Source organism: Typopeltis vanoorti, chromosome 6 (genome assembly GCF_054136105.1).
Source record: "Typopeltis vanoorti isolate ZY-2024b chromosome 6, IOZ_Tvanoo_1.0, whole genome shotgun sequence".
Lineage (NCBI taxonomy): Eukaryota > Metazoa > Arthropoda > Arachnida > Uropygi > Thelyphonidae > Typopeltis > Typopeltis vanoorti.
In genome coordinates, this window is record NC_143554.1 from 154,167,271 (window position 1) to 154,183,179 (window position 15,909).

Here is a 15,909-nt window from a genome sequence, read left to right on the forward strand (position 1 = left end):
AAAAAATAATTCTCAGTCAGAAACTTCAAATGAAATATCACTTTTAGTTAATCAAATTGCTAGTGAAGTTAATTCTTTTTTGTTTATAAGCATATCTTATCTCATCATCTTTTGGCTGTTCACTGTCTCTATAGAATAGGAGACATTGAACAGCCACCTAAGTTCTCATCCCACGATGAGTCTTCGGACTCCTTGGAGGTGTCAGGAATAATAATAATAATAATAATAATAATAATTTTCAATGCAGAAACTCAACTTTTCAGCGGAAGGTAAGTTAGTCAGTCTCATATAAAGGTGGCAAAACTTTTTTTTTTACTTCTGAAAATACATAATTTTCTTTCTGAGAGACTGTCAAACTGACCAGAGAATACATGTGATTAATATGACATAGTATATTGGCCTACATAGCCTAATCTACCTTGGGCTAAAATAACTTCAATTGATTATTATTTTTTTCTTGATTTTCCCTGATGATTTCATTCCAAGTGGCTCCATGGAAATGGAGCCACAGGACTCATCATAGGAGATCAGCACTAGTCAATACAAAGTTTATCAAACCACTCCTTAAACTCATCCAGTGTTTGCACTTTCACCATTCTCTCAGGCAGTGCTGCACCCAGAGGGAGGGGCAAGGGGCTCTGTCCCCCCAAAGAAAAAGGAAAAAACATGAGAAAATTTTCCAAAAATCTTTTCCTAATTCATTTTCCTAGTTCATTTTTTTTATTTATGTTGTGTCGTGTCTTCTATTTCTATACTACTTATGAATTAGCGATCATTGTAGATGCTCAGTCATAGGTCGTGTGCGATGCATAGTGTGTATTCTCAAATCGACTACTCACCCCCCCCCCCCCCCCCCCCCCAAGATTAAATCCTGAGTGTGCTACTGCTCTCAGGCAATGTGTTCCATGCTCCTACCACTCTCCAGGCAATAAAAAAAAAAAAATAAAAAAATAAAAACTTTCTTACCTTCTTACTCACTACTTTCTTTTGCTACTTCCAGGGATGACCCCTTTTCCTTGTTCTTTCCACTCATTTTACCATATGAAGAATCTCTTCAGTGTTAATACAATAATATAAATGTTTCAATCATAACCCCCTCTTTGTCTTCTATCCACCAAACCCTGCAGTCTGCATGCCCTCGTTCTGCCCTCATAATCAACACTGTACAGTCCTGATATCAATTTTGTAATACGTCTCTGCACTCTTTCCAGATTACTTCATCCCCTTCAAATCCTGGTGACCAGATCTGATCTGTCAACGGTCTGATCAAAGATTATATGATGGGACCACTACACTTTTATCTATTTTCGTCAATATTATTATTATTATTATTATTGTTATTATTACATGACACCTCCAGGGACTCATCGAGGGAGGACACCTACTCTTCAGCACTCTGTCTCCACCATTCAACCCACTAACTACAACACACACAGTAACTACCATCATCATCATCATCATCTACACCAATGCCATCTACCACCCGCCACTATTATTTTCACAGACAATCACAAACATCCATGTCCATGGTGGGATTTGAAACTCGCCATCAACATGGATGTTTGTGATTGTCTGTCCTCAATATTGCAGCATTTCTCTGAAATGTCTTCACAACTTTTACAATATGTCTTCTGAACTTCAAATTTCTATTTAAAATCACACCAAAATTCCTTGCCTCCTCCACTTCTTATAGTATAACTCACTAAGTGAGTATGAAGCATCCCATTTGTCGATCCCAAATTTTAAAACTTTATATTTAGTTGCATTAAACTGATATCCTGCTGTTATTTCATAATTTCCTGAAAATAATATAAAATTTATTATTATTATTATTATTCGTGACACCTCCAAGGAATCCGAAGACTCATCGCAGGAGGACACCTACTATACAACTGTCTCCACCACTACACTGAACCTCTACTACCAATCATCTCCATCAACGCCATCCACCCCCCCCACCACCACCACAACTAGTATTTTTTGTCTGTAAATTGAGTGTGTTCTGAAGGGCTGATTTCTCTGTATCCGGGATGAAAAACCCAAGTTTCCGGGAGAAAAAATCCTGCTACCTCCGTATGAGATCGGCTAACTCACCTTTGATTGAAAAATTTTACATAAAGATTCCTCCCATCACGATGAGAATTGAACTTAGGCCTATTCCAATCGAAGGGTGCAATGCAGTGGTATAGCTAGAGCTTTTGCCACTCAGAGCGGTCCCCGAGCTTGCTGCCCCTCTCAATACACACCAGAAATACTACAAAAAGTCAAAATGATGTATAGGGAAATAAATTAAAACACTATGTTTATTTTTGAAGTAAAACTTTAATTCCAACATTCTAAAATGTTATTTGTCTTGCTTTTCTGTTAGCAAAATCATCAATTACATTGGCAAAGTCTATTTCATAGTAATGTAGGTAATTCTTAATCAATTTTATTTAGAAAAACTCCTCTCACTCACAACTAGCAACACTTACAGCAATTGTGAGGAAAATTCGCAGTAGTATTACAATATTTGGAAATGAGTTCTCAAGACTGTATTTCAGAATTAACTGCAAAAGTTCAAAAAGGTTCAAAGTGCTGCCCGGGGTGGTCCGCCACCTCCGCCCCTCCCTAGCTACGCCTCTGGCACAATGTACCGTTGTTCTAATTGCGCTATGGAGACATTTAATAATATTTTATTTTATTTTCATTAATTTTATTTATACATTTCTTAAGCTATCTTTCTTAGATAACCAGTTTCTAAAGACAGTAAGCTGTCTTTAGAAACATGATTTTTGATTTTCTGAATCTTTCATTTCATTATTTCTGATTGTACAGTCTTTCTGAGTCCTATCAAACAGCTTCAGAAGTTTTTGTTAACTAATCACAAGATGCAATTTTCACTTTTATTTTACCTTACTGTATGAAATGACTTGTATCCTCACAGTAAAATAAAACATACTTGAATTTCTTTCAACTGTTTTTATAATAGCGGTCCAAAGTATTCCAAATGTAATAGAAATTTTAGATGTAATAGAAATTATTTTGTGTGCAACAGCAGATTCCTATCTTTCAAGTGTGGTCTGATCAGAGTCTTATACAATGGAATGATAACCGTTTAATCTCTGCAGGTCAGTGTCCTTCTCATTATTGCAGCAATCCTCTGTGTTACCTTCACTACCTTTGCAATATGTTCCCTAAATTTCAGGTTTCTATCAATCATTAACCCCGGATCTCTTGTCTCCCCTACTTCCTACAGTTTATCTCCTCCCATAGAGTATGCAGCGTCCCATCGATGTGTCCCAAACCTCAAGACCTTACATTTTGCTGCATTAAACTTACACCCCATTCATTTGCCCATCTATCTAGCTTATTCAAATCCTCTTGCAGGGCTACCACATCTGCACTATTACTATTAACTCTTCCCAGCTTCGCATCATCCGCAGACAACTAAATATCCCTTGCAATCCACGGACAATGTCATTGATATAAAGGTTAAACAATATAGGTCCCAGTACTGAGCTCTGTGGACCCCACTTGTAACCTTCTACCTCTTTGATATTGCTCCACTATACACAGCTTTCTGATACCTATCGGACAGCCAATCCTGAATCCAGTTGACCAATCTGACATCCAGACCCATGTACTGTAACTTGAATATCAGCTTATCATGTGGCACCCTGTCAAATGCCTTTGCTAAGTCTAGGAAAATGACAGTATATGCCTTTTCCTCATCTAATGCTCTTGTAACTTTATCATAAAAGGCTAGCATATTGCTAAAACATGAGTGCCCATTCACAAATCAATGTTAACTCTCACAGATAACATTACCATCATCTGCCCAATGCTGTACATGGTACTTCACTACTTTCTCCAAGATCTTACTAACTACTGATGACACACAAACTGGCCTATAATTAGACACTTCTAATCTGCTACCGCCCTTATGCAATGGCACTATCTTACCTTCCTTCCATTCCATGGGTACCTTTCCCGCAGCCAGACTTTCATTGAAAAGCCAGGTCAAAGGCACTGGCAGTTCCTTAGCACATTCTCTCAAAACTTGTGGTGAAATACCATCCAGCCCCACAGCTTTACTAACATCCAGAGTACTTAGTATGTGGAACACACTCTACTCCTGCACCTCTAAACCTCGAATTTGCTGTATCCCTCTAGTATTCAAATTGACTCCTCCAGGATGAAATACTCTAATAAAGTGTTCATTGAACAATTCCACTATGTCCTCTGCATCAGTCACTCTATTCCCATTTTTATCCCACAATATCATTCTTCCACAGTCATTTCTCCTTCTACTGGCCACATAGCTAAAAAATTCCCTACGAATTTCCTTGGATCTAAGGGCCAATCTTTTCTCATATTCCTGTTTCTCCTTCCTTACTATACTAGTCAGTCTCCTGGCCTATCTCTTATATTCTCTCATGCATCTTCTCTTCGCCTGTCTCCTTATATCTCTCTTCCATAGCCTCTTTTTCGAGTACAGTTCCTGTTTAATATTGTTTGTCATCCACTTTACTCCAAATTGTGTCCTCTTCATCACTCGTGGAATACAGCTTACCAATGCTGCTAACAAATATTCCTTCACAATTTCCCAAGCACTAATGATATCCCAGCCTTCCAATTCCTCCCTCCACGAAACTTCCCCAAGTTGACGTTTAAGACTATTATAATCACCTGCTTTATAATTCCACATACGTTCCCGCCTGTTTGATACTCCTGCATGTCTATTCATTTTCCAAGTCAAAACTGTATGGTCACGCTCTCCAACTGGTGGGAGAGATGTCATCTCAGTTATTATCAACTCTTCTGATGCTATGACCAAATCCAAAACTCTTGAACCTCTTGTTCCCTCTGTTACATGTTGTCTAAGACATTTGTCCCTCAAGAATTCTAGAAATTCCATTCCCTTATTGCTACATGCATCTTCCTCTCCCCAATTTATACTGCTGTAGTTAAAATTTCTCATGACAATCATTCTTCTTGCACTTGCCACGCTCAACTCTCTCAACATCTCCTGGTCCCCACCCTCTGTGCTCCTTGGTCTGTAGTAACACCCCACTAAATATCCTGTCTTACCCACCTCCACCTCAGACCATATGCTTTAAAAATCATTAGTGTCACAGCCTTCCAAAGCCTCCACTCTTAGAGGACATAGGTCGTCACTTATCATAAGCAGTGCTCTACCATAGAAAGGGAAGGGAAAGCAGTACTCTTTCCCTTCCTATTCTGCTGAAAAATGCTGTACCCAGCAACTTCTATTCCTGTTATTATATCCTATTGTGTCAACTACGTATCGGTAATCCCGATAAATTATGTATCGATTATGTGAGGCAATTTGTACCTGTAATTTCCAGTTTGTTTAAATAATTCAATGTTTATTAGTATTCCTTTATAAATACCTGAAGAAGGCTGCCATATGCCGAAACTAGTAGTATTTATCATTAAAATCTTTATATGTTATATCGGTTTTATAGTCATTAAATTTATATTTTCTTCAAATGTACAACAACCGAGTAAAAGCCGATCACCACATATATATATATATATATATATATATATATATATATATATATATATATATATATATATATATATATATATATATATATATATATATACATACACACACATACTACATGTGATTTAAAAATATTAAAATGTTAATTAATATTAATATTTAATTCATTCATCCATCCACGAGTTTACTGGATATCATCAGATGCTGTATGGTCACTTAGTGACATTCCACACTAGTCCTTGCCAGTTGGTCCTGTTATATGCTTTCTGGAGGTGCTTCAACTCTCTGACGACCAGTAACTTGAATGGCATAATAGTGAGAATGTGTCAGAAGGGAGGATTGGAATATGTGGATGCTTGGAGTGCATTTGAGAGCAGAGAGGAATAGTATATGAGAGACCACTTGCATTTGAATGAGGAAGGCTGTAAGCATCTGGAGAGATTGCTGTTCTGAATGACTCAGTGTGTCCCAGTGTGGATGGTAGCAGGGGTGGCCTCTTGTGGGAATGGGTACTTGGGAGAAGGGTGATGACATCAGGTAACACTGAGCACAGTGGAGTCTAGAGTGATAATGCCGGGTATAGAAACAATGGCATTTTATGCTTTATACTAATGCCAGGAGTCTTCGGAATAAGGGAGAGGAATTGGTGGCACTGATAGCATCAGCCTGGCCTGGGTTCGGTTCAATACGAAGAAGTTTCACTAAATGATTAGGAATGAGTGAACTTGCTTTTTCTATTTTTGTAAGGAGAGATTCTTTAGGGATAAATTTTGGTGAGGGAATAAAATTGATATAGATAATTCAATGTTTATTAGTATTCCTTTATAAATACCTGAAGAAGGCTGCCATATGCCGAAACTAGTAGTATTTATCATTAAAATCTTTATATGTTATCTCGGTTTTATAGTCATTAAATCTATATTTTCTTCAAATGTACAACAACCGAGTAAAAGCCGATCACCACATCTGTAGCCTAAATGACGAGGCATCTCTAATGAACATACAAAGGAATTTTAAAAAAACATTGAAGAAAATAGGATTGAAAATAAACAGGTTAGTTTTCCTCAAATGTTGTAAGTTCCATACAGTTTTTCCAAATTTCATCTCTTTTAAAGAAAAGATAACAACGGAACACGCTAAAAGAATCTATCGTAAAGCTAAGATGGATCTCCTCAGCGAAAGAATTACAGACACAAAACGTTGTTTAGCTGTTTTGTTCAGCACAAAAAGATCTTTAACTCAAAAACTTGAAGAAATTATGGATAATGTTAACTTATATGATTTTATCATTAACAGTGAAGCACAAGCCACACGAATACAAAACAAGAATAAATATACTCTTATCAAGAAATTTAATAATCTAATAAGGACACAAAACGGATCTGGTCATAGTGAAGCCTGTATTAATCCTGAAAAGGTAGTAGTGAACAAATCTTCTCATATGTTAACGGATGCAGAAACGGATATTCTTAGCAAAGGTCTCAATTTTATTCCCTCACCAAAATTTATCCCTAAAGAATCTCTCCTTACAAAAATAGAAAAAGCAAGTTCACTCATTCCTAATCATTTAGCGAAACTTCTTCGTATTGAATCGATTTTCATTATAAATAATGCCAAACCTCCAACAGATAATATTTCAGTGGCTGAAAGAAGAGCCCTAAAAAATCTAAAACAGAACAGCAACATTATTATTTACCTGCAGATAAAGGCAACTCCACGGTCCTCCTCAACTCCGAAGATTACCACAACAAATTGCTTCAATTACTTGGAGATAGTTCAATATATTCAATTCTTCAGGAAGATCCTACAAGAGAATTACAAAACCGAACAAACAACTTGTTAAAGACTGCGAGTGAACTTCCTCATAATGTTCGCCTCTCATTACGCTCTCTACATCCTCTTATCCCACGCATCTATGGAGTTCCCAAAATTCATAAAGAAAACACCCCTCTTCGCCCAATTGTGGAAGGAATTGATTCACCTACATATAAACTTTCAAACTATTTAGCAAAGTACCTCAAGTGTTTCTCCAATAAATCTTCATCTTTCATCAAAAACACCACAGATTTTGTTTCTCATATTAAAGATATTCTCATCGATGAAAATGACATTCTAGCCAGTTTTGACATTATATCTTTATTTACTAACGTTCCTATGGACGAGGTACTTACATTACTACAGGACAAATTATCCAAAAAAATGTTCACTTTATTAAGCGTTGCATTCATTCAGGTTACTTCAGATATCAGGACTTCATTTACCAACAAAAACAAGGCCTGGCAATGGGAAATCCTTTGTCCCCAGTGCTAGCTAACATCTTCCTTGAAGATTTTGAAAAGATAGCCATATCTTCCTCCTCACTTAAACCAAAAGTTTGGAAAAGATATGTTGATGATATATTCATTATTTGGAATCACGGGCACACATCTCTCACAGATTTTCTTCGTCATCTAAACATCCAACATCCTAATATAAAATTTACTGCTGACTTAGAAAATAATAACTCCTTACCTTTCTTGGATGTTATGCTTACATGGTGCTCTGAAAGATTAAAAATCTCTATGTACAGAAAACCTACGCATACCAATAGATATCTGCATAATCTTTCTCATCATTGTCCACCACAAAAACTTGGAACTATATCTACCTTAGTACACAGAGCACGTTCTCTCTTAAATGAACAAGATGAACTACAAAAAGAAATGAATCACCTCACTCTTATTTTTAAACAAAATGGATACTCTGAAAAAACAATTAAGAAATTTCTTCTGGATCCTCCTAGGCAGTGCACAACAGAGACTATTAATTTTAAAGGTAGCATCTCCATTCCATACATTAGCACAGTCTCCAAAAAAATAGCTAAAGTCCTTAAAAAATATAATATCAGGACCTTCTTCACCACACTTCCTAAAATCCGTTCTCTAATCAGCCATCCAAAACCTACTCATCACAACCTTAAGTACCCTGGAGTATATAAATTGTGGTGCGATTGCAATATCCCATACTTTGGACAAACAAACAAATCTATTGAACAAAGAATAGAAGAGCATAAGAGAGACATCTCTTACAAAAGATCTCATGCAACGCCGTTATCCAGTCTTATTCTTTTTTCAAATAATCCTAATGATAACCAACAAAGCCACTCCGTTTGCTGGAATAGATCAGAAAATATCTTTCACTGTGATGATGAGTTTGAGAGGAAAATTGTAGAATCAAGAGAAATCCTGCTGAATCCGGTCCACTTAAACAACAATTTAAGTTATAACATCCCAGATAGCCATGCTACAGTTGTTCAATATTGGCGTTCACGTGAACCTTCACGCACGATTGCAATAAACAATGGCACGTCAGTTGGAACAACTTGAAATAATACAACATTTTTATGTATCGATTATGTGAGGCAATTTGTACCTGTAATTTCCAGTTTGTTTAAATAATTCAATGCCCCAAGGGGTCCTTAGCCTCATCGAGGGAGACCTTAAACATCATGTCAACATCTATTCAGCTTCCACACAGTATCTATCATATCTTGCCTTGAATCCACTCACATTCGCACCCACAACAGACTCTGGCAACTTATTCCACTCATTCACCACTCTCCACCATGCAAAAAGCCTAGTTCTAACACCTTTGCTAATCACACTCTTGCCCAGTTTCCAAGGATGGCCCCTAGTCCTACCACCACCACCACCATACCTGTTCTGAAAAATATCCTATGAATTAATCTTATAGATACCTTTCAGTAATTTGAATGTCCCAATCATATCACCCCTCTTCTGCCTATCAACCAATGTCTGCAATCCACAAATCTTCAACCTGCTCTCATAAGGTTCATTCCATAGACCTGCTATCATCTTGGTCACTCGCTTCTGGATCCTCTCTAGCTCCTCCCCATCAAGAAGAAACCCTGGCGTCCAGATTTGGGCACAGTAGTCAAGATGGGTTTTATCAAGGCTTGATACAGAGGAAGTAACTTGCTTGTCTCTGCTCGTCAAAGTATTCTTCCGTATCCAAGTGATTTAATGAGCTGATTTAGCCACTTTTTCAATGTGCCCCCTAAATTTCAACTCTCTATCCACCAATACCCCCAAATCCCTAGCTTCGTCAATCTCCTGGAGTACAGTTCCACCAATGTAGTATACTGCTGCTAATCTTTTCACCCCATAACCTTACACTTTGCCACATTAAATTGACATCTATTTTCCCTAGCTCAGTCCTCCAAACTATCCAAATCATCCTGTAAAATTTTGACATCCTGTGCACTCGCAATTGCTCTACCCAACTTTGCATCATCAGCAAACAAATGAATAGTTCCTCTCAGATCCTTTTCAATATCATTAATGAACAAATTAAATAGTTTGCTGTTTTAAGGATACTTGTGACATAAGACTGAATGATAATTGCACGTAAACACAAGAAAGATATTTAATCAACCAGATATTTCGGTCTGGAAATAGCAGACCATCCTCAGTGGTATTACAAGAACAATTATAAAAAATACAAGCTAGAATATTAACAATAGATCGTTTAAAATAGAACAAGCCACGTGATGTTATATCACTAAGTATGAAACGGAATATTTTGAAGTAAATTTATAATTGTTCTTGTAATACCACTGAGGATGGTCTGCTATTTCCAGACCGAAATATCTGGTTAATTATATATCTTTCTTGTGTTTACGTGCATTTATCATTCAAATTAAATAGTTGGGGTCCAAGAACAGAACCCTGCCGCACACCACTAGTCACAGGCCATCTTTTGGACTCTACTCCTAATAAGCTACTCTCTGATATATCTCCGTCAACCACCCATCTCACCAACCCTATATCCATCCCCATATGCTGCAGGCTGATTAGAATTCCATGTGGTATCCTGTCAATGGCCTTAGCAAGGTCCAGCAGTATGACTGTTAACCCATTACCCTTTTCAAGCTCAGCCATCATTGTGTTATAAAACGTGAGCAAGTTAGTGAGGCATGATCTACCCTTCACAAAGCCATGCTGTCCCCCATTCAGTATCCTGTTATCATCTATCCATTCCTGTATTCTTCTCTTGACTACTTTCTCCAAAACCTTGACAACTCCTGATATGCTGATCAGTTGATAATTTGCAACAACAGTCTTGGAACCTCCCTTATGCAGTGGTACTATTTTCCCCTTTTTCCACTCCCTCGGGACTAACCCAGACCCAAGACTCAAATTAAACAAAATGGTCAAGGGCACTGACAATTCTTTTGCCGCTTCACTTAACATCCGAGCTGGTATACCATCCAAACCTATAGCTGTATTCACATTAAGGTTTTGTAATATACTATTCACCTCTATTTCATTCACCACAATTCCCATATAACCTGTTGGATTTTTCATTCCTGCAATATCACCACCTGAATGATATACTCTTGCAAAGTACTTGCTCAGTAATTCCACTATATCAACTAATTCAGTTACCTCCCTACTATCCACATTCCTTAAACTGTTTGGGATTCTCTTTAGCTTGTGTGGCTAATTTCCTTTCATAATCAGCTTTTGCTTTCCTACCACACTCGTTACCTTTCTGGTCTGTGCTTTATACTATTCGTGTGCCTGCAAGTCACCTTTCTCCTTAAATTCCCTCCACAGTTGTTTTTTTTTTTTTGCAGCTCAAGCTTAATGGTGTTATTCATCCATTTAACCCCTACTTGATTTACTATCTGGACTCTAGGTATACAGTCAGCCATTATCTCCTTCAAACACTCCTTAACCACTTCCCATGCACTATCAACTTCCAGCCCTTGCAGTTTTACATGCCATGGCACTGAACCAAGCAATCTCCTGAGCTTGTCATACTCACCAGCCCGGTACCTCTGCATGTACCCTTTCTTAATTGAAAATTCACACATTTGGCCACCTCCCAGGTCAAAACCTTATGGTCATCTCACCAATTGGTGTTAAAATGGTCATATTCATTACAGTCAAATTCTCTGATGCAATTACTAGGTCAAGCACTCTCAAACCCCTAGTATATTCTATTACATGCTGTCTCAGGTAGTTATCCCTTAATAACTGCATAAAATCCAATTCCTTCCTCCCATGTGTCCTCTCCTCCTTCCAATCAATGTTACCATAGTTGAAATCCCCCCCATAATAATTACCCTCCTTCCACTCATTGCATCTATTTGTCTATGCATACTATCTCCACCACTTATTCCATCACCTGGTCTATAGCAAGACCCAACTGTATATTTTGTTCTGCTTGTCTCAATTTCACACCAAATAGCCTCAAATGTGCTCTCTTCACTATCCTGCGGTTCAGCTTCAATTCTCCTTGGCTGCAGTTCATCAGCTATCATCAATAACACTCCTTCCCCCATTTTTTTCTCTATGTCCCTCCTGAACACATTATACCCTTCACATTCTATCCCACTAGCTATATCATCTTCTGTCAGCCATGTCTCACTAATGCCAATAACTTGTGGCCAGGAAGAGCCAACCAAGGCCAAAAATTCTTCCTTCTCGTTCCTAATATTCCTGGCATTAGTATACATGAGGTGCTGAAGCCTCTTAGTCCCACTCCTATCTTGATGCCCTATACTAGCTATTCAATTTTGATTTGTTGTCCTTCGTACTAGCTCAGGCATATTATTCACATTCTTACACTCAACTGCCTCACTGATGTCCGCATATGCACTCCCCCTTCTCCCTCCCCACCTTAACAGCTCTAGTTTCCCTGATTCTGCACATCCACTTTCACTTTGTTCGGCAACACTTTTTCCATTCTCACCAAATCCATTCAGATGCAATCCATCCATCTTATATAAGTCTTTTCGCCCATCAAACTCACTCCACACATCCACAAACTCCACACCATTCCTCATACATAACCTGTGATTAAAGTCGTTTGCAATTATGGCCCTTCTTCTGAACTCTTCTCTGTCATACCATGGCAACAGACTCACTATCTTAACTCTCTCACTCTTTTCTTTTGCTACCTTTAGTAATTCCTTCAAGTCTTCTCTCATAGTGAATTTATATCCTTTCAAATCATTCATCCCTGCCACTATTATCGCTTCTTTCACCCTCTGCTTTTGCACTCTAATAGCCTTACTTACATCCTTAATTTTCGGACCCAGCATGTATGATTTTATTGAACTCTCATCTTTTATACCTCTTACAAGTGAATCTTGTATACCTCTTACAAGATTCACTTGTAAGAGGTGTACAAGTGAATTCTTAGTTTAATCTTTATCCAAGTGAAAGCAAACAAAATTTGCATGTGAAATAACTTTACAACACTCGTTCCTTCATTATCCTTTCACTACCAATCATGCTCTCATTTTTCTTATCACACACTCGCTTCCTTCCATTAGCTGATGCACTCGGTAAGCAATTTTGTAATTGCTCCAGCTCCCTATGTATCACTCTGCGCAACCGTGCAATCTCCCTCATTGCAACTAACTCCTCATTTTTATTATCACTCCAACTATTCTCACACTCTGTACTTTTACTTTCACTCTCAATCTCATCACCGTTCTCAATACTATCTGGCACTACCTCGCGAATTTTATCATATCACTATGTTCTATCACATTATTGCTTTCATCCATTAAATCGTGACCTGAGACACACTTCAAATCCTCACATTCCTGACACTTTTGGTGCACTTTCCCACCACTATCATTTTCGAACCAAACTCCCACCGCTCTCAGGAAAGCATACATCCCGCAGATGTTACATTGAACAAAATCCTTTGGGTTAAATTTATTCAACAAAGAAGGCAATTTGGACGGCATTGTTTTTTTGCTTATTGGTGGCATGTGCTACGCTATGTATATATCTTATCAAAGTACTAATTAACACTAATTTAAAACAAACTTTTTATGCTAAACAGATTAACTCTGCAATATACTATAATTCGAGCACAGTTGTTAATTAATAACTCTATTTTTTTTAAACTAAATTATTTATCTTTTGCAGCTCTTCAGATGTAGGTCTACCTGTTACCTTGTGCTGCTCTAATTTTCATATTGGCACAGCATGGCCTTTGCTGTCCTTGTGCAAGTAAACTTTAAACAAACCAAACCAAATCCTACTCCAAGTCACCAATTCACCCATTTAAGGATACCCATTCCTTTTTTCCAAAGTAATGTTGTTCATGAGATAGTTTAAAATGTTATTGTTTGGGAGCTCCTTGTCCAGGTTTTTTTGCAGAGGCTCACACTATGTATATGTGTGTGTGTGTGTTAAAGATATCAAGCAATTTTAAACCTGGTTTTAATCCATTTCTTAAGTAAGCAAACAGACAAGTAAGTGAAGTTTGCACCTGCAAGTAGTGCAAGTCTTAGGCAACTCATGGTAAAGGTGGAATAAGCTCTGATCACTATTCTTAATATTTACCCTTAATGCAAAGCACATCTCCTTGAGGAGATGTATGATGCTATGCATTAAAGGCAAGGGCCACTACCCAGACCGGTTTCGACCTTTATTGAGGTCTCATCAGTAGGATCCAGGCTTAGAAATACCAAGGTTTAAATAATATAGACCTTATAAGTATTTTACCAAAACAAGTTACCATAAGGTGCTTGACCTTATTAAATAAAAATCTCAGGATGAGAGATAGATGTAGAAAGTTCTCAATATTATCTACATATATATATGATATAAGCATACCCTAAACCAATTTATTTTTATATTTAATGTTCACAACCTAAAATAACAGTATCAGCTTTTGCTGTGACTGGGTAAATAACACAAAATTTATTCACTGATGTTGTATCCACTTTCCTGGTAGCCATTTCCTTAGATAAATCTGCAGTTCACCCCTTCCCCCTTATTGCTGTACTCTTAATACAACTTCCATTTATTGAAAAATCTTCACTGAATCTGGCTCATAAAATCCTCTTGTTTAACTTATATATATAAACTAAAGATGCCAAGAAATTATATTCTTGGTTTAATCTTTATCCAAGTGAAAGCAAACAAAGTTTGCATGTGAAATAACTTTACTACTGGGCAACTCATATATAGAGGCTAATGACTTCACATCACTTGCCTTAGCATACTATAATGCAGTATGTGTGGTTAGCCTAGTGGCTTTGTAACCATATGCCTGGGGAAGGTGTGTCCTAGGTTCAATTCCCATCGGTGCCGAGAGGAGCTTAAGGATCTTTCTCGGCCATAGCGAAGTTATCCAGTCTTGGGCGTGGACAGCAGGATTTTCATCCCGCAAATAAGCAAACCAGCCCCATGAACACACATATATACAGATACAGTCAGGAATACCTAAGACAATCCCTCCAGCCATAGGTCTGAATTGTCAGTTATGCTGGTCCCGAGCCCGGATAAAAAATAGAGGGGATTGAGGCAGTGCCGTACCTCCCCGTAAAAGGGGCTCAGGGCCATTGAATCACTATATGAAATAAAATAAATAACCATAATGCAAAGGACATATCCTTATGGACATCCATAATGTGCCTCTATATACGAGTTTCCCAGTTGTGAATTTACTTCACGCGCAAACTTTGTTTGCCTACACTTGGATAAAGGATTAAAGAAAGAATATATTTTCTTGGCATCTTTAATTTATAATATAACCAAGTGGAAAAACTTTCAACATTATCTTATATATCTCTGTTCTGTCATCCATTCTCTGCGCTACAAAATCTGCAGTCCACTGTTCTGAAATCATTTCAATCATTCTCCTTTGATCCCTTTAAACTGAGGAGACCAAATAAGTATTCCAAATGTGATCTAATCTCTGTCTTATATAATGGTGCAGTCATTTTTTTGTCCTGACATGTGAGTATCCTTTCATCATTCATCGGTTTAGCTGGGGTTTTTCATCCCGCAAACAGGGAAACCAGCCCCATGAGCACACACAGATACAGACAGGAATACCTAAGACAATCCCTCCAGCCGTAGGTCTGAATTGTCAGTTATGCCAGTCCCGAGCCTGGATAAAAAATAGGGGGAGGGGGATTGAGGTGGTGCCATACCTCCCCGTAAAAGGGGCTCACGGCCATTGAATCACCATATGAAATAAAATAAATAACCATAATGCAAAGGACATATCCTTATGGACATCCATAATGTGCCTCTATACACGAGTTTCCTAGTTGTGAATTTACTTCACGTGCAAACTTTGTTTGCTTACACTTGGATAAAGGATTAAAGAAAGAATATATTTTCTTGGCATCTTCAATTTATAATATAACCAAGTTGAAAAACTTTCAACATTAACTTATATATCTCTGTTCTATCATCCATTCTCTGTGCTACAAAATCTGCAGTCCACAGTTTTAAAATCATTTCAATCATTCTCCTTTGATCCCTTTAAAATGGTTTTCTGCATCTCCTCTTCTGTAAACTGAGGAGATCAAATCAGTATTCCAAATGTGATCTAATCTGTCTTATATAATG

The 15,909-nt window shown here is 37.6% G+C and overlaps 1 protein-coding gene across 4 annotated transcripts in view; it reads left to right on the top strand.

Moving 5' to 3' along the window:
- The window catches only part of LOC150106115 (uncharacterized), a 171,668-nt gene that overhangs the window by 9,266 nt on the left and 146,493 nt on the right, over positions 1-15,909 (top strand). The gene's annotated exons all lie outside the window — the stretch shown is intronic.